Below are 24,071 nucleotides of genomic sequence, written 5' to 3'. Positions count from 1 at the left end.
CAACTTGTAAACCAATTGTCAGCTGTAATATTGCGACCCGATCCAAATAAGGGTTCAGCCAGTCTTTTTACAACATCAATGGGTTTGTTGCTCACACAGTAAGGACCTTCTGGTTGTTTTCCTGCATAAACTTCCAGGTTGTAAGTGTAGGTCTTAGTGGCATCAACAAGGGCATAAATTTTTATTCCATATTTGTTTGGCTTTGATGGAATATATTGACGAAAGGCACATCTACCACGAAAACCAGGGAGCATTTCGTCAATAGTGAGATTCTCTCCAGGGTAATAACTTTGTTTACAGTTTACAACAAATCTTTGAAATATATCACGAATTGGAGCAAGTCGGTCATGTGTTTTGCGTTCGGTTCGGGTAGTTCTGTCGTCAAACCGAAGGCAACGAATTAGAATCTTGAATCTGTTTATGGACATAACAAGGCTAAATTTTTCAACTCCATCCCCATTTTACCCCAAAGTTCCTCCAAACTTTGTCTATTTGCCCTATAAGCTCCTGCAAGGTACAGTAATCCAAAAAAAGCACGCAGTTCTATTTCATCTGTGGGCTTGATGGTTCTGTTGCAGATGTACTTGTCCTTTATAATGTCTATATATTGGTTGGTATATGTGACAATAGAGTCCAGAATGTCATCTGTAAATATACTGTTCCAGCATTCAACTGCAGTTTTTGCATTACATGCAGTTCCTATTACTGCAGGAAGGTGAGTAATAATGTTTAAAGGTTCCCTACATTTTTTCTGGAATGGCTTCTTGTTCCATTTAGTATTTTTATCTTTTCCAATATAATATGATCCAACTTCTTCATCCTCACCACTGTCACCATCTTGCTCTGTTTCAGAATCCAGGACACATTCTTCCACCTCATCATGAGAATCACTCTCACTTTCCTCTCCTAAATCCTCATTCAGTGTGAGGTCTCTATCATCTAACAGCATGTTTGTTACTTCCTCAACATCAAGTTGTTTGGATAAATTGTACATTTTCCTCTCCATTTCAGCAGATAATCTGAAGCAAGAGAAGGAATATGTTAGGGAACTACTGTATATGCCTGAGCAGCACACTTTCTTTTATAAAATCTCCCTTATTTCTATGAAATATCCTCACATTTTGTGCTATACATTCATAAAACAAGCTAAATAAACTATTGTGATGAATAAAAACATAAAATACCAACCTTACTGAATGTGACGTATTCACATACAATGAGCCTGAGAGATCTGTGCAGCTATATCCTCTCCCCTGAAGCTCTGAAATCCAACTGTGATATCAGGTTTCACAGACCTTCAAGAGACAGGAGACTACCTGGAGGGAGGGGGTTTCCTCACAATCTGGTGAGGAAGGAGAAATGAAAGTAAAAGAGAAGCGCCTGTCAGATCAGTTGTATGTGACGGAGGGCTAGAAGCAGGGTAAGCGAGCTCTTGTAATGCATATTCTGCCAATTCAGGCCAGGTGTCTATTTTAGATGCCCAGTAATCAAAGGGGAATGACCTGTGAGGGAGAATATCGCTAAGGGAGGAAAAGTAGTTCGTAACCATACTGGACAAATGCTGTCTCCTGTCACTTTGAATCGATGCATTGGCAGAAAGTGGCTGAAAGATATTTGAAAAAAAACAAGGACTGTAGTACAATTTCAATCTCCCTAAAATGATCTCAGGAAAAGTATGGCAGCAATAAAAAGGACTGCTGCACACAAAGGAGTGGACAAATAAACAAGATAACTGTGCAGAAAGGAGCAACAGGATTTTTGCTTTTAAAAGAGCAGTTGGTTTGCACAGCGGCATGCAAACAGCAATGCAGCTATCAGGGAGCCTTATAAGGCAGCCTAATAAGCTACAGAGCTGAGGCACTAAAATATAGCCTCCACTGTCCCTGCAAACAAATCGTGGTGTTGGACAGTGGAAATCGCGCATTTTCGGGGCTTAATCTTCCCTCTCTAACAATATCCCTTCTTCTGATGAAGCTGTGGCAACTTCTCCCTATGCTACGATCGGCAGAAGTAAGATGGCGGCCGGCGTGTACACCACTTTTTAGCCCCTGTGACGCCGCAGAAAGCAAGCCAATCACTGTCATGCCCTTCTCTAAGATGGTGGGGACCAAGACCTATGTCATCACGCTGCCCACACTCTGCGTCCTCCTTCATTGGCTGAAAAATGGCGCTGAAAGCGTCATACGAAACGCGACTTTGGCGCAAAGATCGCCGACCTAATGGCCGATCCCACACTAGGATCAGGTCGGGTTTCATGAAACCCGACTTTGCCGAAAGTCGGCGATTTTTGAATTTGTCCGATCCGTTTTGCTCAACCCTAGTTGTGAGAACTTTGAACCCCCAAGTGTTTCACTACAGTTTATAACGCAGAGCCGTGAAAATAAATAATCCTTTTTTTTTCCACAAAAATAATTTTTAGCCCCCAGTTTTGTATTTTTCCAAGGGTAACAGTTGAAATTGAACCCCAAAGGTTGTTGTCCAATCTGTCCTGAGTATGCTGATACCCCATATGTTTGGGTAAACCCCTGTTTGGGCGCACAGGAGAGCTCGGAAGGGAAGGAGCACTGTTTTACTTTTTCAATGCAAAATTGGCTGGAATTGAGATCGGACACCATGTCGCGTTTGGAGAGCCCCTGATGTGCCTAAACAGTGGAAACCCCTCAATTATAACTGAAACCCTAATCCAAACACACCCCTAACCCAAATCTCAACGGTAACCCTAACCACACCCCTATCCCTGACACACCCCTAACCCTAATCCCAACGCTATTCCCAACCGTAAATGTAATCCAAACCCTAACCCTAACTTTAGCCCCAACTCTAACCCTAACTTTAGCCCCAACCCTAACCCTAACTTTAGCCCCAACCCTAACTGTAGCCCTAACCCTAGCCCCAACCTAACCCTAGCCCTAACCCTAACCCTAGCCCTAACCCTAATGGAAAAATGGAAATAAATACATTTTTAAATTTTTTAAAATTTTTCCCTAAATAAGGGGGTTATGAAGGGGGGTTTGATTTACTATTTATAGCAGGTTTTCTATTGGATTTTTATGATTGGCAGCCGTCACACACTAAAAGACGCTTTTTATTGCCAAAAATATTTTTTGCATTACCATATTTTGAGAGCTATAATTTTTCCATATTTTGGTCCACAGAGTCATGTGAGGTCTTGTTTTTTGCGGGACAAGTTGACGTTTTTATTGGTAACATTTTCGGGCACGTGACTTTTTTTTATCGCTTTTTATTCCGATTTTTGTGAGGCAGAATGACCAAAACCCAGCTATTCATGAATTTCTTTTGGGGGGGCGTTTATACCGTTCCGCGTTTGGTAAAATGGATAATGCAGTTTTATTCTTCGCGTCAGTACGATTACAGCGATACCTCATTTATATTTTTTTTAATGTTTTGGTGCTTTTATACGATAAAAACTATTTTATAGAAAAAATAATTATTTTTGCATCGCTTTATTCTGAGGACTATAACTTTTTAATTTTTTTACTGATGATGCTGCTTAGTGGCTCGTTGTTTGCAGGACAAGACGACATTTTCAGCGGTACCATGGTTATTTATATCTGTCTTTTTGATCGCGTGTTATTCCACTTTATGTTCGGCGGTATGATAATAAATAAAGCGTTGCTTTTTGCCTCATTTTTTTTTTTTTACGGTGTTCACTGAAGAGGTTAACTAGTGGGACAGTTTTATAGGTCGGGTTGTTACAGACGCGGCGATACTAAATATGTGTACTTTTCTTGTTTTTTTTTATTTATTTAGATAAAGGAATGTATTTATTGGAACAATATTTTTTTTATTATTATTTATTTAGGGTTTTTTTTTTTTAACTTTTTTACATTGCCCTAGGGGAAAACATCACAGTAAAGTGACAGATGGCTGATCTGACACTTTGCTGTGCACTGTGTCAGATCAGCGATCTGACATGCACAGCAGGGAGGCTTCCCGGGGCCTGCTCTGAGCAGGTGCTGTGAAGTCACCTCCCTGCAGGACCCGGATGCAGCCCCGTGGCCATTTTGGATCTGGGGCCTGCAGGGAGAGGAAGGTAGGAGACCCTCGGAGCAACGCGATCACATCGCATTGCTCCGAGGGTCTCAGGGAAGCACGCAGGGAGCTCCCTCCCTGCGCGATGCTTCCCTATACCGCCGGAACACTGTGATCATGTTTGATTGCAGTGTGCCTGGGGTTAATGTGCCAGGGGCGGTCCGTGACCGATTTCAGCTGTGATAGTCAGCCGACACCTGGCCACGATCAGCCACGCTATCCCCGGTGAGCACGGCTGATTGCGTTGGACGTACTATTCCATCCTTGGGAAGTAGGGCCCACCCCACATGGACGGAATAGTACATCCAATGGTAGAAAGGGGTTAAGAAAACCTTTTTGGACATTAGAGCGGTGTGAGTTCAAACGTTTGTGTAGAGGTTGAATGGTTCTGCCAACATACGTATAGTTTATGACAGGAACAAACAATGACATATATGACAAAACTCAAGCTACAGGACATGGGGCTTTTGTGGCGAATGATTCTCCAGTCTGCTTGAGTGTAAATTCAGAAAGGCCATCCCAAATTGTATAGCAACAGAGATAGTTCCTCATATGACATTTGGTGACCTTATTCATTTGTTGGATCATTGTTATAGGATGTTCATATTTTATTTCACTTTGCTAGGGGCCAAAACATTTTTCAATGTCGGACCGCTCCTAAAAGTTAGAATGGGATGTTTGGGTAAAGATTTTGCTAAAACATTCATTCAACAGAATATGCGAGTGATTCTGAACAATTCTTCCTGTACTTTTGTGTTGGCTATTGAAAATAGTAATAAAATTCAACTCAATATCAGTGTTAGACTATGTGCACACGTTCAGGTTTTTTTGATTTTTTTTCACTTTTTTTTCACTATAAAAACGCAATAAAAATGCATAAAAAGCGCATACATATGCATCCTATAATTTAGAATGCATTCTGCAATTTTTGTACACATGATGCGTTTTTTTCCGTTAAAAAAATGCATCGTGGTAAAAAAAAAAGCAGCATGTTCATTAATTTTGCAGATTTTTCATGTTTTTCCCAATATTTAATGCATTGGGAAAAACGCGAAAAAACGCACAAAAAATATGCAAAAAAACACACGTGGATTTCTGGCAGAAATGTCCGTTTTTTGTCAGGAAATTTCTGCAAGAAATCCTGACGTGTGCACATACCCTTACTCTTTTTCTCGGATTTCCTCGATAGAGATTCCAGATCCTTGATTTTAGAATTATTAAAGGCACGCATAATGAGACTCTTAGGGTATTTCTGTATTTAGGGTATTTTGCTGTGTTTTTGCACTTTTGCATTGCTTTCAATGGTGAAAAAAAATTCAACAAGAAATGTAATTTTAACATTTTACTACCTTATCTGGCATTGTGGTGTGTGAGACATGATCAGACACCTCCTGTTTAATTTATGAAGGAGGGACTCTGAATATCGCAAATTTTTCTTTCAGGGCCATCATAAGGCCCTCACTATATATAGAGGGCATCAGGCGGCCCTTACTATGGTTACAGGGCCAGCAGTCAGCCCTCATTATAGTTTGCAACTTGGAGGGCCAGCAGATGACCATCAAAATTTCTAGAAAGCCAGCAAATGGCCACCACTCTTTTTAAAGGGCCAGCAGGCATCTTGTGGACAGATGAGAACAAGGTATAGCAGATTTTGGTTAAAGCACATAATTCTACTGTTTACTGTTAATAGAATGAGGCCTACAAATAAAAGAGTACAATAGTTACAGTCAAATATGGTGGAAGTTCAAAGATATTTTGGCGTTGTGTTGCTGCCTCTGGCACTGGGTCCCTTGACTGTGTGCAAGGCATCATGAAATGTGAAGATTCCCAAAGGATTTTGTGCAGCAGTTTAGTGCCCGTGGTCAGAAAGCTGGCTTTGCATCCAAGGTGATGGGTCTTCCAGCAGGACAAAAACTGTGAACGAGCACATAAAATTAGTTAATTTTGCCTGGATTGATACATTTCTGAGTACAGATCACTGTAAAAAACACAAATCTGAGTGTATGGAAAAAAGTAATGGACTGTGGAAGAGATGTATGTGACCAGAATGAACACTCATTTCCAGCAGATGTTACCTAGCAAATCATAAAATAGATGTTACCTTGATATTTTTATTTTTAGGTTGTAGCAGCAAGGATTATAATTTAAAAGGCAATAATCCCTGACTAGATGCCTGTAATGCACTTTCACTACTTCGACAGATCATCCTAGACGAATTCCAAATAAGAACGGTATTATTAGAGAACAGAATATATTTGAAATAGCTTTAAAAAAAAGCTATTAGTTTAACATAGCAAGAACAGATACCACTGATACATATCTTAGAAATACGTGCCGGGATAACATCCTATATCAATTAGGACATTAGCACAGTAACCAGGACACTCCGAAACTATTGGTCCTACAAAAATCCATGGAGTAAGAAGTCCAATATACTCATATTAAAAGTTCAATAATTTGATTAATAATCACACAAAAAAAGAATAACTACAGACTAACAACACAAAATCCAGAAATGGTGCTTGTACAGAGGGCACAGACAACTGTAATAACACCAAGGGTATATAGAGCGAATAACCCCGTACTGAATATGGTACAACGTATAACGGAAAAGTGCTTAGTGCAATGTAAGGTGCCAAAAAAGTATGAGGCTGAATCCCTATCTGGGGTAGAAGGTAAACAAATGTGCAAAGTGCACCGCTCATCTTACCCATGTGCCAGTGCCTGTCTCTTCAGCAGCCCCCCGAGGAAGCCCAACGCTGGTACTGTAACATTTTATTATACTTCTCTGCAAGGGAAGGGGAGATGGAAAGTTCTCTTTATATCGTGTGTCTAGAAGGGTGACCAGCCAGTAATTAATGTTAGTTAAAATGCATACATTGTTAGGGTCATGGGAAAGGTAGTGGAACATAAAATCCCCATGTGTGCCAAACTGCCAACAGCCAAGACTTCTCTGTTCCCACCAAGAGGAGTGCTTTGCTGTCATATGCCTGAGCATGCTGATGTTGGTCAGGCTGGTAGTTGTGCTGCTTCTGCTGATGCTGGCATGGCAGATGTTGCAAATGGCCTTTTTTTGGGTTAACTGGACTGGCTTTTTGAAAACCACTCGGGAACACCTAACCCTTGGCCTGGCAACTTTATCTGTGTTTGTGCTCTGGGGAACAGTTACCTGTTGCTGTGGTGCTGAAAATACACCCCCCTCTGCACTGCTGTCCTCGCTCTGCATATGATTTTCCCAGGTTGGGTCAGTGACTTCTTCATCTCTCTCCTTGTCTTCCATTTCTGCACACTGGTCCTCCTCCTGACTTTCTGACTTAACAACATCACTTGTTGGCAATTGTGTCTCATCATCATCCACCTTTTCCAACAATAATTGCATTTTCCCATTGTTGCGTTCTTGGGACCTTGGCTGCTCAAATATTTTTTTGCATTGATACAGGAGATCTTCTCTGTCTTCTTGGAATGGCTTGGGCAAGAAGGTAGAATCTATAAATGGAAATGTGAACTGCTTTTTGGAGTGTCCGAGTCTGGGATCATTTGTCTCTGGGCACTCAGCATGCATGGTGGGAGGAAGGAGGATTAGATTGAGGATTATGTGGTCCAGAATCACGGCTACTTAGATTGACTGTGTGGAAGACAGGGTGGTGCTGGCAAACTGACAGGAAGCATTATATGCTATCCATCCAACATCCTTTTCACACTGGTCTGGCATCAAGAGTGGTATTTCCCACCCCCCGCAATGTGAGACAGGAACCTAGGTCAACATGATGTGTATGTTGGCTATAGTCCCACAGCAGGCATATTTTTACATTGCTTACCACGCGCCTTGCTGATTTTAGATAACGTATGATACATCCCTGTTTGCAGGATAAAACTTTGCAGGATTAGTATCTTGGGAAAATTTGCCCACCTCAGATGGGCATCTAACATTGCAGTAGCAATATAGTGATGCTATTGCTAACCGACCAAGTCTAGCTGTATGGTATTAATGCACAATTGGCACAGTATAAATGGTATATAATACAACCCCTGGCAAAAATTATGTAATTACCGGCCTTGCAGGATGTTCATTCAGTTGTTTAATTTTGAATAAGCAGTTGTCCAGAGGGCGCTGCACAATAACTGAATCTAATTGCAGCAAATATAGAGATGAAAACCACTCAGTTCATCCGTGAAATAAACAATATAAAAAATATAAAATATATATTTTGCTAAAATTTCAGTAAAAATATAAATAGGAACATAACACTGTGTGAAACTGGCCAAATTATTGCTACATAGGTGTGATAGTATATAATATTACCTTGATCTTATATGCTGTATATGAATGCTCTCTCCTGTAGCATGGAAGGTCCTTCAGATGGTGTCCGTTCGGTACCAATGTATCAGTTTTGACAGATGCCGACAAGAAATAGATGATGAAGGACTGGGCAACAGAATAACAATGATCTGGGGGACGCTGTCCCGGCTGGTAACGGGCGTACCTCCCAAAAGAAGCAATGTGCCATGCACAGGCAGAAAGGGCTCTGTCCTAAGGAAGAGCCGGCAAGGTGCAGCGCGGCTGCAGGACCTTGCGTGATGTCACTGACACGTGATAGATCACGTGACTGGCTACGGAGCACACACCAAACCACTTTTCAAAAAAAAGTGCGCCTGTCACCGGCCGGGACGGCGTCCCCCAGATTATTGTTATTCTGTTGTTGTTTAATTTTGTAGAAAAAAAAAAAGATCACAGACATGGCACAAAACAAAAGTAATTTCAAATGGCAACTTTCTGGCTTTAAGAAACACTAAAAGAAATCAGGAACAAAAAATGTGGTAGCCAGTGATTGTAATTTTTGTAACCAAGCATAGTGTAAAAAATATGGAGTCACTCAATTATGAGGTAAAAAATCACACAATGTTGCAAAAGATGTTGGTTGTTCACAGTCAGCTGTGTCTAAAATCTGGATCAAATGCAAACAACATGGGAAAGTTGTTAAAGGCAAACATACTGGTAGACCAAGGAAGATATCAAAGCGTCAAGACCGGAACTTAAAGCAATATATCTCCAAAACAGGAAATGCACAACAAAACAAACTGTAAGAAACCACCTAAAAGAAATGGGATTTACATACAAAAAAGCTAAATGAAAGCTATCATTAACACCTAAACAGAAAAAAACAAGGTCACAATGGGCTAAAAAAAAGAAATCGTGGACTGTTGAAGACAGGATGAAAGTCATATTCAGTGATGAATCGTGAACATGCATTGGGCAAGGTGATGATGCTGGAACTTTTGTTTGGTGCTAATCCAATGAGATTTATAAAGATGACTGCCTGAAGAGAACATACAAATTTCCACAGTCATTGATGATATGGGGCTGCATGTCAGGTAAAGGCACTGGGGAGAAGGCTGTCATTACATCTTCAATAAATGCACAAGTTTATGTTGATATTTTGGACACTTTTCTTATCCCATCAATTGAAAGGATGTTTGGGGATAATTAAATCATTTTTCAAGATGATAATACATCCTGCCTTAGAGCAAAAACTGTGAAAACATTCCTTTGAAAAAGACACATAAGGTCAATGTCATGGCCTGCAAATAGTCCGTATCTCAATCCAACTGAAAATCTTTGGTGGAAGTTGAAGGAAATGGTCCATAACAATGCTCCAACCTGCAAAGCTGATCTGGCAACAGCAATCAGAGAAAGTTGAAGCCAGATTGATGAAGAGTACTGTGTGACACTCATTAAGTCCATGCTTCAGAGACTGCAAGCTGTTATAAAAGCCAGAGGTGGTGCAACAAAATACTAGTGATGTTTTGAAGTGTTTTTTTGTTTGTTTGTTTTTCATGATTCCATAATTTTTTTCCTCATAATTGACTGACTCCATAATTTTTACCCTATGTTTGGATTAAAAAAAGTAACCGCTACTGACTACCACATTTTTTGTTCTTGATTTCTTTTAATGTTTCTTAAAGCCAGAAAGTTGCCATTTGAAATGACTGTAGTTTTGTGCCATGTCTGTGATCTGCTTTTTTTCTACAAAATTAAACAACTGAACAAACATCCTCCAAGGCCAGTGATTACATCATTTTTGCCAGGGGTTGTATTTCTCTGTTGAAAAAACTTGGCAGGATTAAGGGTTAATATTGCAGGAAAATTTGAATACCTCAGATGGAATTGTTTCGCTACTTGCGCTATATAGCGATGCAATTGCAACCAAGCAAATCTGATTGTATGCTTTTGCTGCACAACTGGCAAAGTATAAATTATGTTTAATATTTCCCTGCTGAAAAAGTTTGCAGGATAAGTAGTGCAGGAAAATTTGCACACCTCAGAAGAACATGGTACACTGCAGTAGCAATATACGTAGCAATGTTATTGCTAACCAATAGTGTTGAGCGATACCGTCTGATACTTGAAAGTATCGGTATCGGATAGTATCGGCCGATACCCGAAAAATATCGGATATCGCCGATACCGATATCCGATACCAATACAAGTCAATGGGACATCAAGTATCGGAAGGTATTCTCATGGTTCCCAGGGTCTGAAGGAGAGGAAACTCTCCTTCAGGCCCTGGGATCCATAGGGAGGTGTAAAATAAAGAATTAAAATAAAAAATATTGATATATTTACCTCTCCGGCGGCCCCTGAACTCAGCGCGGGTAACCGGCAGGCTTCGTTGTTCAAAATCAGCGCTTTTAGGAACTGAGAATCACGTCCCGGCTTCTGATTGGTCGCGGGCCGCCCATGTGACCGCCACGCGACCAATCACAAGCCGTGACGTCACCGCAAGCTATTGACGCGCTCATTTTTAAAAATGAGCGCGTTAATGGCTTTGAAAGACATAGCGGCTTGTGATTGGTCGCGTGGCCGCGACCAATCACAAGCCGCGACGTCACCGCAAGCTATTGACGCGCTCATTTTTAAAAATGAGCGCGTCAATAGCTTGCGGTGACGTCGCGGCTTGTGATTGGTCGCAGCCACGCGACCAATCACAAGCCGCTATGTCTTTCAAAGCCATTAACGCGCTCATTTTTAAAAATGAGCGCGTCAATAGCTTGCGGTGACGTCGCGGCTTGTGATTGGTCGCGGCCACGCGACCAATCAGAAGCCGCTATGTCTTTCAAAGCCATTAACGCGCTCATTTTTAAAAATGAGCGCGTCAATAGCTTGCGGTGACGTCGCGGCTTGTGATTGGTCGCGTGGCGGTCACATGGGCGGCCTGCGACCAATCAGAAGCCGGGACGTGATTCTCAGGTCCTAAAAGCGCTGATTTTGAACAACGAAGCCTGCCGGTTACCCGCGCTGAGTCCAGGGGCCGCCGGAGAGGTAAATATATCAATATTTTTTTTTTTTATTCTTTATTTTACAGATCCCTATGTATCCGATACCGATACCCGATACCACAAAAGTATCGGATCTCGGTATCGGAATTCCGATACCGCAAGTATCGGCCGATACCCGATACTTGCGGTATCGGAATGCTCAACACTACTAACCAACCAAATCTGGCTGTATGAATTTGAGACACCACTGGTGCTGTATAAATGGTGTATAATATTTCACTGCTAAAAATACTTTTCAGGAGTAGTATGGCAGGAAAATTTGCTCACCTCAAAAGGACTATACTGCAGCAACAATATAGCAATGCTATTGCTAACCAACCAAGTCTGGCTGTACGCTTTTGATGCACAACCAGCACAGTATAAATAGTGTATAATATCTCCCTTCTGAAAGAACTTTGCAGGGTTAGTATGGCAGGAAAATTCAGGGGTGGATTAAGGATAGCCAGGGCCCCGGGCTGTTCACACACTGTGGGCCCCCCCGGTCATGTGACGGGGGTCATGTGACGGGGGTCATGTGACGGGGGTCATGTGACGGGGGTCATGATATACCCGAACCAGATTATTCCAGAAAAATGGCCGGGCCCTACTCTACTGTAACCTATTCAATATTTGTTAAAATCTGCAATACAATTTAGGTATATCTTGACCAATAATATCACATACAAGGAACAAATACCACCGTACCATGACCAGACCACAAATTACAACCACAGTGATCGAATAATATCACATACAAGGAACAAATACCACCGCACCATGACCAGACCACATATTACCACCACAGTGATCGAATAATATCACATACAAGGAACAAATACCACCGCACCGTGTCAAGACCACATATTACCACTTGGTGACCAAATAGTACATACAAGGGACAAATACCACAACACCATTTCCAGACCACATATTACCACCACATAGTGACTGAATACTACAATACTGATCAGTAAAAAAAAAACAACAAAAAAAAACAAAACACAATACTATCACCATTAGTGCCAGTATTCACAGGAGATCTGTACTTAGTATGCAGTGTCTGTGTAGAGGTAATACAGTGATCACTGGTGACATTGTACACAGGACCTCTGTATATAGTATACAGTGTATAGTGTCAGTGTATAGGTAACACTGACTCACCAGTGACGTCTCTAGGTGAAGTCCTTCATCTTTCATACAGCACAGACCGCCATCATTTCTCCCAGCCAGGACTCGTTTCTGCAGGAAATAACACAGTTATCTCGAGCTCCGCTTGTAGAACACATTACTTAATTTTTCACAACTTCTACATTACACCACATGAAGAGAAAAAGGCGATATAGTGTCACTCTGCACAGTAACAGGACCGCCCCCCCCATTTAAAACAGTATACTCAAAAAATAAAATAAATACATCACTGCAGTAATAATATCCCTTAATTAGCCCCTATGGTAATACTATTCCCCACCCCATGTATCTCATTCCTCGCTCCAGCCATATGTTCTCCCATCCTGCACTCATGAGTATCCATCCTGCCCCATCTGTCTCCATCGTATCCATCCTGCCCCATGATCCAATCCTGCCCCATGTCTTTCATTCTACCCCGTGTCTCCAATCATGCCCCGTGTCTACATTCTGCCCATGCCTCCAGTCCTGCCCCCAGTGTGTCCAGCAATCTGCCTCAGTGTGTCCAGCATATTACCCCCACTGTCTCCAGCAATCTGCCCCACTGTCTCCAGCATTGCCCCCCAGTGTGTCCTCCAGCAAGCTGCCCCACTGTCTCCAGCATTGCCCCCCAGTGTGTCCTCCAGCAATCTGCCCCACTGTCTCCAGCATTGCCCCCCAGTGTGTCCTCCAGCAATCTGCCCCACTGTCTCCAGCATTGCCCCAGTGTGTCCTCCAGCATTGCCCCCAGTGTGTCCTCCAACCTGCCCCAGTGTGTCCAGCATTGCCCCCCAGCATTGCCCCCCAGCAATCTGCCCCAGTGTCTCCAGCATTGCCCCAGTGTGTCATCCAGCATTGCCCCCAGTGTGTCCTCCAACCTGCCCCAGTGTGTCCAGCATTGCACCCCAGCATTGCCCCCCAGCAATCTGCCCCAGTGTCTCCAGCATTGCCCCAGTGTGTCCTCCAGCATTGCCCCCAGTGTGTCCTCCAACCTGCCCCAGTGTGTCCAGCATTGCCCCCAGTGTGTCCTCCAACCTGCCCCAGTGTCTCCAGCATTGCCCCCCAGTGTGTCCTCCCTCCAGCATTGCCCCCCAGTGTGTCCACGGTCCACCGTTTAACTGATAAAAAAAAAAAAACAGTCTCCTCCTCACCTGGTCGCGCTCCAGGCGGCGAGCTCCCTGCAGCAGCGCACACTCGCCGGCGACTGACAATGACGTCAGACGCCGGCGACGTGTGTGCTGCGGCCGACTTCAGCTGCCAGCCTCCAATTGGCTGGCGGCTGTTGTTGTTAACTATTGATGTGCGGGCGCGCACCCGCACATCAATAGGAAACCGCCACAGCGCCGGAAAGGGCCCGGTGAGCAGATGAGATGGGGCCCGATGCGGGCCCCCTCTCTCTGCCCACCGGGTCCGGGGGCACATAAACGCCGCCCGGCGGGCATTCACAGTCTCACAGATGATTATCAGAGGGTTAATATGTGCGGTAGCCCAGGGCCCCCCCAGACCACTGGGCCCTGGGCTACCGCCCATATTGACCCTCTGATAATCCGCCCCTGGGAAAATTTACCCACCTCAGATGGATTTGTCACATTGCAGTAACAGGCTGTTTGCTTTTGATGGACAACTGGCACAGTATAAATGGCATATAATATTTACCGGCTGAAGAAACTTCGCAGTTTTAGTATTGCAGCAAAATTTGCAAACCTCAGACAGACTTGTTACACTGCAGTAGCAATATAGCAATGCTATTGCTAACCAATATTTCACTGAGGTGAATTTGAATTGTGGTGAACTTGCCTCTGCACTGTGGGGATTTCAACGTGGTCACCGCATGGAAAAACAAAGTAGCTGCTATCAGAAACTCATCTATTGAACTGGAAACCCCAACATTTGTCTACAACTATCATTTAATGATGCCAAAAATGTATAACATCCTCCGTAGACACTGGCCTTTATTGTCTAAAGCCTATAGTGATGTAGAAGCTTTTAAATCTCCAGCACTATTATGCACAAACCACCCACATAATATCAGGTATCACCTAAGTTGGGTGGGCATTGATATTTTTCCCCGTGTACCTGTACAACAGTTTCTAAACACCAGAACACAAGATATATTCCTATGTTTGGGTTGTGCCACCTATAATCAAAGCATTCAATATTATCCATCAGTACACCGGTAACTCTTATCCTATTAATCATTACTTTACGTGTGAGGCCAAAATGTGGTCTACGTGATTAAGTGCCAATGCTGTCTCTTATATGATGGTGATATTAACCAAATATAAGAGACCGCACAGCAAGTCATAAATCTACAATTAGATGTGGCTAGACATGGCTCCCTCATCTCCTCATTTCCTAGCAGCAGGTCATTTAATTTTGCAGCTATGCTTTCAAATAATTGAGCAAGTGTCAAGGCCAGGACAACCATATTAAACTACTCAAGTCCAGAGAAGCATGCTGGATTTTTACACTTGATACTTTAGCCCCTGTTAAATATTAATTATTAATTGAATTATTCTTATTCTCAATTCTGTATTTAGCACATTGCCTCTCGCTGACATTACAAAAAGCTTTTTCTGCATATGTAGCTCAGAGTAAAAGTCAACACCATATAGAGAGAACACGTGGTCTGTGGGACACATTTATAATCACAGCTCTTAGGAGGAGGGGGGCTGTCACATGGGGGTCACCTTCTGCTTGCTTCTCCATCATTCTCCATGGACTCCAGACAACTCACAGAAGGAATGAACAACTGGAAGCCATGATGACTTCTATTCTATTCCAGAAAGACAGACGCTTTTACCATCTCAGAAAAGATGAGGAACAAATTAACAATCTGTTCGTAACTGTTTCACCTATTTTATGTTTTGCTGCAATGTGGTTTTTCTGTGGACAATCCAATAAACCAACATTTTTTATGAAAATATCATGACATTTTTCTTTAAGAGGAATGCATCTGGTAAAGAGTCCTGATTAAATAAATGTGCAAAATAAGCATATTTAACATTGGCCAAGCCTGCCAGATTTGATTTTTTTATGCTATTTTTGCGTGGATTTTCTGCTACTTGCACACGGGGGAAAAAGAGCTTCCCTAAACATCAATTTTGCAAGTTTTCAGGAATTCCACTGCAACACTTCATGTCACAAGAATTGCACAGAGCACCTATGAGTGAGGACTAACAGGTGCCGGATGGATTGACAAGTAGTAGCATTACAAGTGCCAGATGTGCTGAAGACAGGCAGGCATGCTGTGACCAGAGCCCAGCAATGTTCAACAAAGGAACTTCAACCTGAGATGTTTCAAGGTAAGAAAAATGGATTTAATTAATTCATATTCTAAGTCAAATCACCTGGAATTTTTAAGTTTCTACAAGTCTCACTTAAAAATGTTCTGGTTTTCCTTATGTGTAGAATGCAAGATAGCAAATCTAAAGATAGATTCTAAGCTAATATCTAGAGAAAAAGAGAAACTGAAAAATATTTTACGTTTGGTTGATGTGTTTCATAAGTTTGTTTCAGAGAAATCCAAAAAAGACTGTGTAGAAAGATTTTCTAAGGAAATTAATGATGTTCCCAAGATTGACTGTAATGTGGATAGTGAACAAGATGTGACTCACGTATCTGTAATGGCCACTTAAGGTGACCTTGTGTCTCATGATGTAAAAAAAGATGGAGGAGACATGAGAACTGACGAAGATTATGTACAAGGAACAGATGTACAAAGACCACTAAAAACAGAAGACGAATTGGAGGCCCAACTCCAAATTACGGTTAGGAAAAACTTGTTAAAATTATGCAAAATCATTCCTGCATATGATAGCAAAATCCATGTGTGCAGAAATTCAGAGATATTTGAGAGTTTTGCTGATAAGTTTGATTTGACTAATGAGGAGAAAAATCAGTTGTTTAAAATGTGGCTTCCAGTAACTTTTTCCAGGCAGTTCTCATTAAAAATGCAGAATGATGAGTTCCATGAAGAAATAACCGATATAGGAAGATTAAAAATTTTGATATTCTGTGGATTAAAAGAAAATTATCTAGATATTGATATTCTTCTAAAATTAAGGATTGGCCAGAAAGAGTGTTCTTTTACATTCATGTCCATATTTGAAAGGTTGTACAAAACTGTCATTACAAATGTCGATACACAATCAATGATAAAATGTTTTGTAAACAAATTTGGATTCCTAAATTCTGTATCTCGTGTTATTGCATCACAAAAAGATTCTTTATTTGAATGTGCGCAATCCCTTGATTTTTCTAGAAAACATGAGAATCTTGAAAGGAAAATAAATCATACTAAGTTTTTGAAAACAGACAGAATTAAATCTTATCAGAAGCCAAAATCAAAATCTCCAAAACTGAGTTATCCCTAAAATCAGATCTATGAAGTACAAAGGAAATTACATATTTGTTACAAGCCCTACCAAAAGATCCAAGAGTCCATTAACCCCTTCATGACCTTGGGATTTTCCGTTTTTCCGTGTTCGTTTTTTGTTCCCCTCCTTCCCAGAGCCATAACTTTTTCATTTTTCCATCAATCTAGCCATGTGAGGGCTTATTTTTTGTGTAACAAGTTGTACTTTTGAACAACATCATTGGTTTTACCATGTCATGTACTAGAAAACGGGAAAAAAAATTCCTAGTGCGGTCAAATTGCAAAAAAAGTGCAATCCCACAGTTTTTTTGCTTGGCTTTTTTGCTAGGTTCACTAAATGCTAACACTGACCTTATATTATGATTCTCCGGGTCATTACGAGTTCATAGACACCTAACATGTCTAGGTTCTCTTTTATCTAAATGGTGAAAATAATTTCCAAACTTTGCTAAAAAAGAAAAGAAAAATATGCGCCATTTTCAGATACCCTTAGCGTCTCCATTTCTCGTGATGTGGGGTCAGGTGAGGGATTATTTTTTGTGTGCCAAGCTGGCATTTTTATTGATGCTACTTTTGTGCAGATACATTCTTTTGATCGCCTGTTATTGCATTTTAATGCAATGTCGCAGTGACCCAAAAAACGTAATTCTGGCATTTCAAATTTTTGGCTCGCTACACTGTTTAGCGATCAGGTTAATGCTTTTTTTATTGATAGATCGGGCGATTCTAAACGCGATGATGCCAAATATGTGTAGGTTTGATTTTTTTTTTATTGTTTTATTTTGAATGGGGCAAAAGGGGGGTGATTTAAACTTTTATATTTTTTTATTTTTTTCACTTTTTTTTTAACTTTTTTTTAATTTTTGCCCTGCTTCAATAGCCTCCATGGGAGGCTAGAGGCTGGCACTACTCGATCGGCTCTGCTACATAGCAGCAATCATCAGATCGCTGCTTTGTAGCTGAAATGCAGGCTTGCTATGAGCGCCGACCACACGGTGGCACTCACAGCAAACCGACATCAGTAACCATAGAGGTCTCAAGGACATCTATGGTTACTATGCAGAAGCATCACCCTCGATCATGTGACGGGGTCAGCGATGTGCTCATTTCAGGCCCGATGGCCGGAAGAGCTTGTTAAATGCTGCTTTCTGCGTTTGACAGCAGCATTTAACTAGTTAATAGCGGCGGGTGAATCGTGATTTCACCCGCCGCTATTGTGGGCACATGTCAGCTGTTCAAAACAGCTGACATGTCCCAGCTTTGATGCGGGCTCACCGCCGGAGCCCACATCAAAGCGGGAGTTCTGACCTCAGACGTACTATCCCATCCGTGGTCAAAAAGGGGTTAAAGAAGTTGCTCTGAATGGGTTAAAAGCTGAAGGTTCAGATTTGTCTGTAAAGATGGTGGAAATTGACAGACAGAAATAGGTGAGCATGGGAGGTGAGCTGAAGACTCCATTATCATAGCTTTTCAAAAAATCCATAAGTCTAAGAATGACAATTTTAAATAAAGCTTTTCAAGACATTATCGACAAGGAGACAAGATTTATTTTAGGTATTGGCTAAAAATATAATTATATTATATCATGTGTAAATGAGTTATACAATGTATTATTTAGAAATTTGTAATTTTTATTTTGTACATATAATTCTGCAGTTCTATAGTTTTAAAACCAAAAACACATGGGCTACTTGCACAGTGAACAAGTCTGTAGATACCTGTTCACACCACCGAAGAACTTGTGCTGTGCGCTTATGTGTCTTCGAGGTCTTTGGTGGTGTGAACAGGTTTCTACAGACTTGTTCACTGTGCAAGTAGCCCATGTGTTTTGGGTTTTATAATTGTTCTCTTGTTTCTACAAGACTGGGGAGTCCACCACTCCTCTGTGGGTCATTTGCATTGTAGTTGTTCCATCATGCATGTTCTACATGGATATTTTCTCTCTGAACCCTGCTCATACAGGTACTATACAGATGATCAGGTTTTTAAATACATCAGATAGGGATTATATACATTAGATAGGACTGCTCTATTATGGGTATACCTTGGCGATTGGTGGAGCAGCTTAACATACTTTTTTTGCAAAAAAACGTATTAACTAAATACCCTGTATTTTTTCATTTTTTGACTAGCACTTGCTTATTTACTGTGACTTTTTTACAACAGAGTATTTTTTCACCTCTCTGTGCGCTTTTGTGTCTTCAAGATCTTTAGTGGTGTGAACAGGTTTCTACAGACGTGTTCACTGTGCAAGTAGCCCATGTGTTTTGGGTTTTATAATTGTTCTCTTGTTTCTACAAGACTGGGGAGTCCACCACTCCTCTGTGGGTCATTTGCATTGTAGTTGTTCCATCATGCATGTTCTACATGGATATTTTCTCTCTGAACCCTGCTCATACAGGTACTATACAGATGATCAGGTTTTTAAATACATCAGATAGGGATTATATACATTAGATAGGACTGCTCTATTATGGGTATACCTTGGCGATTGGTGCGGCAGCTTAACATAATACTTTTTTTTGCAAAAAAACGTATTAACTAAATACCCTGTATTTTTTCATTTTTTGACTAGCACTTGCTTATTTACTGTGACTTTTTTACAACAGAGTATTTTTTGTCCTCTCTGTGCGCTTTTGTGTCTTCAAGTTCTTTGGTGGTGTGAACAGGTTTCTACAGACTTGTTCACTGTGCAAGTAGCCCATGTGTTTTTGGTTTTATAATTGTTCTCTTGTTTCTACAAGACTGGGGAGTCCACCACTCCTCTGTGCGTCATTTGCATTGTAGTTGTTCCATCCTGCATGTTCTACATGGATATTTTCTCTCTGAACCCTGCTCATACAGGTACTATACAGATGATCAGGTTTTTAAATACATCAGATAGGGATTATATACATTAGATAGGACTGCTCTATTATGGGTATACCTTGGCGATTGGTGGGGCAGCTTAACATAATACTTTTTTGCAAAAAAACGTACTAACTAAATACCCTGTATTTTTTCATTTTTTGACTAGCACTTGCTTATTTACTGTGACTTTTTTACAACAGAGTATTTTTTGTCCTCTCTGTGCGCTTTTGTGTCTTCAAGTTCTTTGGTGGTGTGAACAGGTTTCTACAGACTTGTTCACTGTGCAAGTAGCCCATGTGTTTTTGGTTTTATAATTGTTCTCTTGTTTCTACAAGACTGGGGAGTCCACCACTCCTCTGTGCGTCATTTGCATTGTAGTTGTTCCATCCTGCATGTTCTACATGGATATTTTCTCTCTGAACCCTGCTCATACAGGTACTATACAGATGATCAGGTTTTTAAATACATCAGATAGGGATTATATACATTAGATAGGACTGCTCTATTATGGGTATACCTTGGCGATTGGTGCGGCAGCTTAACATAATACTTTTTTTTGCAAAAAAACGTATTAACTAAATACCCTGTATTTTTTCATTTTTTGACTAGCACTTGCTTATTTACTGTGACTTTTTTACAACAGAGTATTTTTTGTCCTCTCTGTGCGCTTTTGTGTCTTCAAGTTCTTTGGTGGTGTGAACAGGTTTCTACAGACTTGTTCACTGTGCAAGTAGCCCATGTGTTTTTGGTTTTATAATTGTTCTCTTGTTTCTACAAGACTGGGGAGTCCACCACTCCTCTGTGCGTCATTTGCATTGTAGTTGTTCCATCCTGCATGTTCTACATGGATATTTTCTCTCTGAACCCTGCTCATACAGGTACTATACAGATGATCAGGTTTTTAAATACATCAGATAGGGATTATATACATTAGATAGGACTGCTCTATTATGGGTATACCTTGGCGATTGGTGGGGCAGCTTAACATAATACTTTTTTGCAAAAAAACGTATTAACTAAATACCCTGTATTTTTTCATTTTTTGACTAGCACTTGCTTATTTACTGCGACTTTTTTTTACAACAGAGTATTTTTTTACCTCTCTGTGCGCTTTTGTGTCTTCAAGTTCTTTGGAGGTGTGAACAGGTTTCTACAGACTTGTTCACTGTGCAAGTAGCTCATGTGTTTTTGGTTTTATAATTGTTCTCTTGTTTCTACAAGACTGGGGAGTCCATCACTCCTCTGTGGGTCATTTGCATTGTAGTTGTTCCATCCTGCATGTTCTACATGGATATTTTCTCTCTGAACCCTGCTCATACAGGTAGTATACAGATGATCAGGTTTTTAAATACATCAGATAGGGATTTTATACTATAGATAGGACTGCTCTATTATGGGTATACCTTGGCGATTGGTGGAGCAGCTTAACATACTTTTTTTGCAAAAAAACGTATTAACTAAATACCCTGTATTTTTTCATTTTGCTTATTTACTGTGACTTTATTACAACAGAGTATTTTTTTACCTCTCTGTGCGCTTTTGTGTCTTCAAGTTCCATAGTTTTGTAGACATATATTCATACAGTATACAGTAAATACATATATTAATGCTGTATTTTTATATGTATAGTGAAATAATTAAAATTTACTCCAGTAATAATATTTAGAATTACATTAAATACATATATTAAATATATACATATGTATAACATTTAAATTGTTTTGTTTCTGTAGGAATTTGATATTTAAATTTTATCTTTTATTTCTCCTTAGAATTTTAATTTCAAAGCAGGAATTGAACAAAAAACCTCTTACATGGATTTATGTCTTTATTTACACAGGAAGTTATAATAACTGCGTGATTTTATATATTTAGCACTTAAAAGAAAAAAGACATAACTAACAATCTAAAATTTGTCTACTGTAAAAAAAATTTCTGCAACAATCTAAAACTTGTTTTTTCTTTGCATGGTAATATATTTTTACTGCATGGCGTTTGACATGTCACAACAGGTGGCATCCCTGTTTCAGTTTAAAGCTGGTAATCTCAGTAAGAAGAATTTTTGAGTAGCCCTCAGCCTTTGCAAGTCAAATTGATTCAGTTGCTGGCCCTGCTCCAATTTTTTGGTTAGAACTAAGGCTCAAGTTTCTTATGGATGAGTCTTTCCATCTATAGAATGTTTTACAAAGTATTAGGTAATATGTATTTGGGGGATATTCAAAGAAATATTAAAATATTAAATTAATAGTTTACAATGCACATTGATAATTAGGATACAATAATTTGGGTTAATACACATGTATTCATATTTCTTTGAATGTAGAATATGTAGTATCAATTTATATGTGTGTCACAGTCTGAGAGACAGATGACAGATGAGCGTATGAGCAGCTGCTAAGGAAGAATAACATAGAATGTGTACGGTATGTATGGGATGCCTTGTGATTTATGGTATGTTAGAAAAAACTTGTGTTTATGGGAAATAATGCAATTCAGTTAAATTATTAGAATATCTATATATATATAATTGCCTAAGGGTTTTTCCGTCTGTCTGTCTGTCTGTCTGTCTGTCCTGGAAATCCCGCGTCTCTGATTGGTCGAGGCCGCCAGGCCTCGACCAATCAGCGACGGGCACAGCGACGATGATGTCATAAAGGACGTAGAAATCCCACGTTTCTGATTCAGCGACGGGCACAGTATCGACGTAGATGTCATAATGGTTGCCATGGTGACGATGATGTCATAAAGGTTGCCTCGACCAATCAGCGATGGGCACAGTCTGCCGCGAATTCTGGAATCATCATTGTCCATATACTACGGGGACATGCATATTCTAGAATACCCGATGCGTTAGAATCGGACCACAATCTAGTTAAGATATATTTAAAAATTATTAACTCAACATATATTTCTATATTTCTTTAGTAATTATTATTTCTTGATTTAGTTAATAGTGAATAAGTGCAATCACACAGCAATATGGTTTATCAAGAAAATCTATATTTAGAACCTTTTTTCCAAATGATAATTTTATGGTATTCAGTATTTTTTTAATGGTTACATAGATGGGTATACATCTTCAAACAAATATATGGCACAAGATGAAATGACAGTTATAAAATAATTAATTATTTTTAATTTTAGTTTTTACAAATGAATTTTTGCATAAAGTAACATTTTTTGTATTAAGGGGGAAATGTGTTTCTGATCCTGATTACATCATTACATTTCATCAATACCCCTTCACACATTTTAATAAATAAGAAATATTAATAAGGTATTAATGAGTATAATAACATTAAGTATTATAAATGACCTTTTTTTTTACTCTGATGAAGGGTTTTATATGCAAAGTTGCATAATTTCAATATTTTGGTAATACAAGGTTATGACAAATACGAAAACATCTAGGCAATAGAAATATTAACCCCTTCACCCGGAAGCCTGTTTTCACCTAAGTGACAGGGCCAATTTTTACAATTCTGACCATTGTCATTTTATGAGGAAATAACTCTGAAACGCTTCAACGGATCCTGGTGATTCTAACACTGTTTTCTCAAGACATATGGTATTTTATGATAGTGGCAAAATTTCTTTGATATTACTTGCAAATATTTGTGGAAAAATGGAAATGTGGTGAAAATTTTTAAAATTTTGCAATTTTCAAGCTTTGAATTTTTATACCCCTGCATCAGAGACCTATATCGCACAAATTAGTTAGTAAATAACATTTCCCATATGTCTACTTTACATCAGCACAATTTTGGAACCAAATTTTTTTTTGTTAGGGAATTATAAGGGTGAAAAGTTAAACAGGGATTTCTCATTTTTTCAACAAACTTTACAAAACCATTTTTTTAGGGACCACATCACATTTGAAGTCACTTTGAGGGGCTTATATGATTTAAAATACCCAAAAGTGACACCATTCTAAAAACTACACCCCTTGAGGTACTCAAAACCACATTCAAGAAGTGTATTAACCCTTCAGGTGTTTCACAGGAATTAACGGAATGTGGAAGGAAAAAATTAACATTTAACTTTTTATTTCACATAGTGATCTTTTAGCAAAAAATTTTTTTATTTTCACAAGGGTAAAAGGAGAAAATGGACCACTAAAGTTGTTATGCAATTTCTCTTGAATACACTGATAGCACTGATATGTGGGGGAAAACCACTGTTTGGGCACACGGCAGGGCTCGGAAGGGAAGGAGCGCCATTTGACTTTTTCAAACCAAAATTGGCTGGAATTGAGATTGAACGCCATGTCACGTTTGGAGAGCCCCTGATGTGCCTAAACAGTAGAAAA

At 40.0% G+C, this 24,071-nt stretch overlaps 1 long non-coding RNA gene across 4 annotated transcripts in view; it reads right to left on the bottom strand.

Moving 5' to 3' along the window:
- LOC138676935 (uncharacterized) overlaps window positions 1-24,071 on the bottom strand; it is a 166,308-nt gene that overhangs the window by 125,322 nt on the left and 16,915 nt on the right. For 2 of the 4 annotated variants that reach the window (XR_011320847.1, XR_011320848.1), the window contains exon 2: window positions 5,779-5,967. The exons of the other annotated variants lie outside the window; for them this stretch is intronic. This is a non-coding gene — a long non-coding RNA (uncharacterized lncRNA). The remainder of the gene's footprint in view (window positions 1-5,778; window positions 5,968-24,071) is intronic. 4 annotated transcript variants of the gene reach the window in all.

Source organism: Ranitomeya imitator, chromosome 1 (genome assembly GCF_032444005.1).
Source record: "Ranitomeya imitator isolate aRanImi1 chromosome 1, aRanImi1.pri, whole genome shotgun sequence".
In the NCBI taxonomy this organism is placed as follows: Eukaryota; Metazoa; Chordata; class Amphibia; order Anura; family Dendrobatidae; genus Ranitomeya; species Ranitomeya imitator.
The sequence above is the reverse complement of the archived record's forward strand: the minus strand, read 5'-3'. Positions and strand labels throughout refer to the sequence as shown.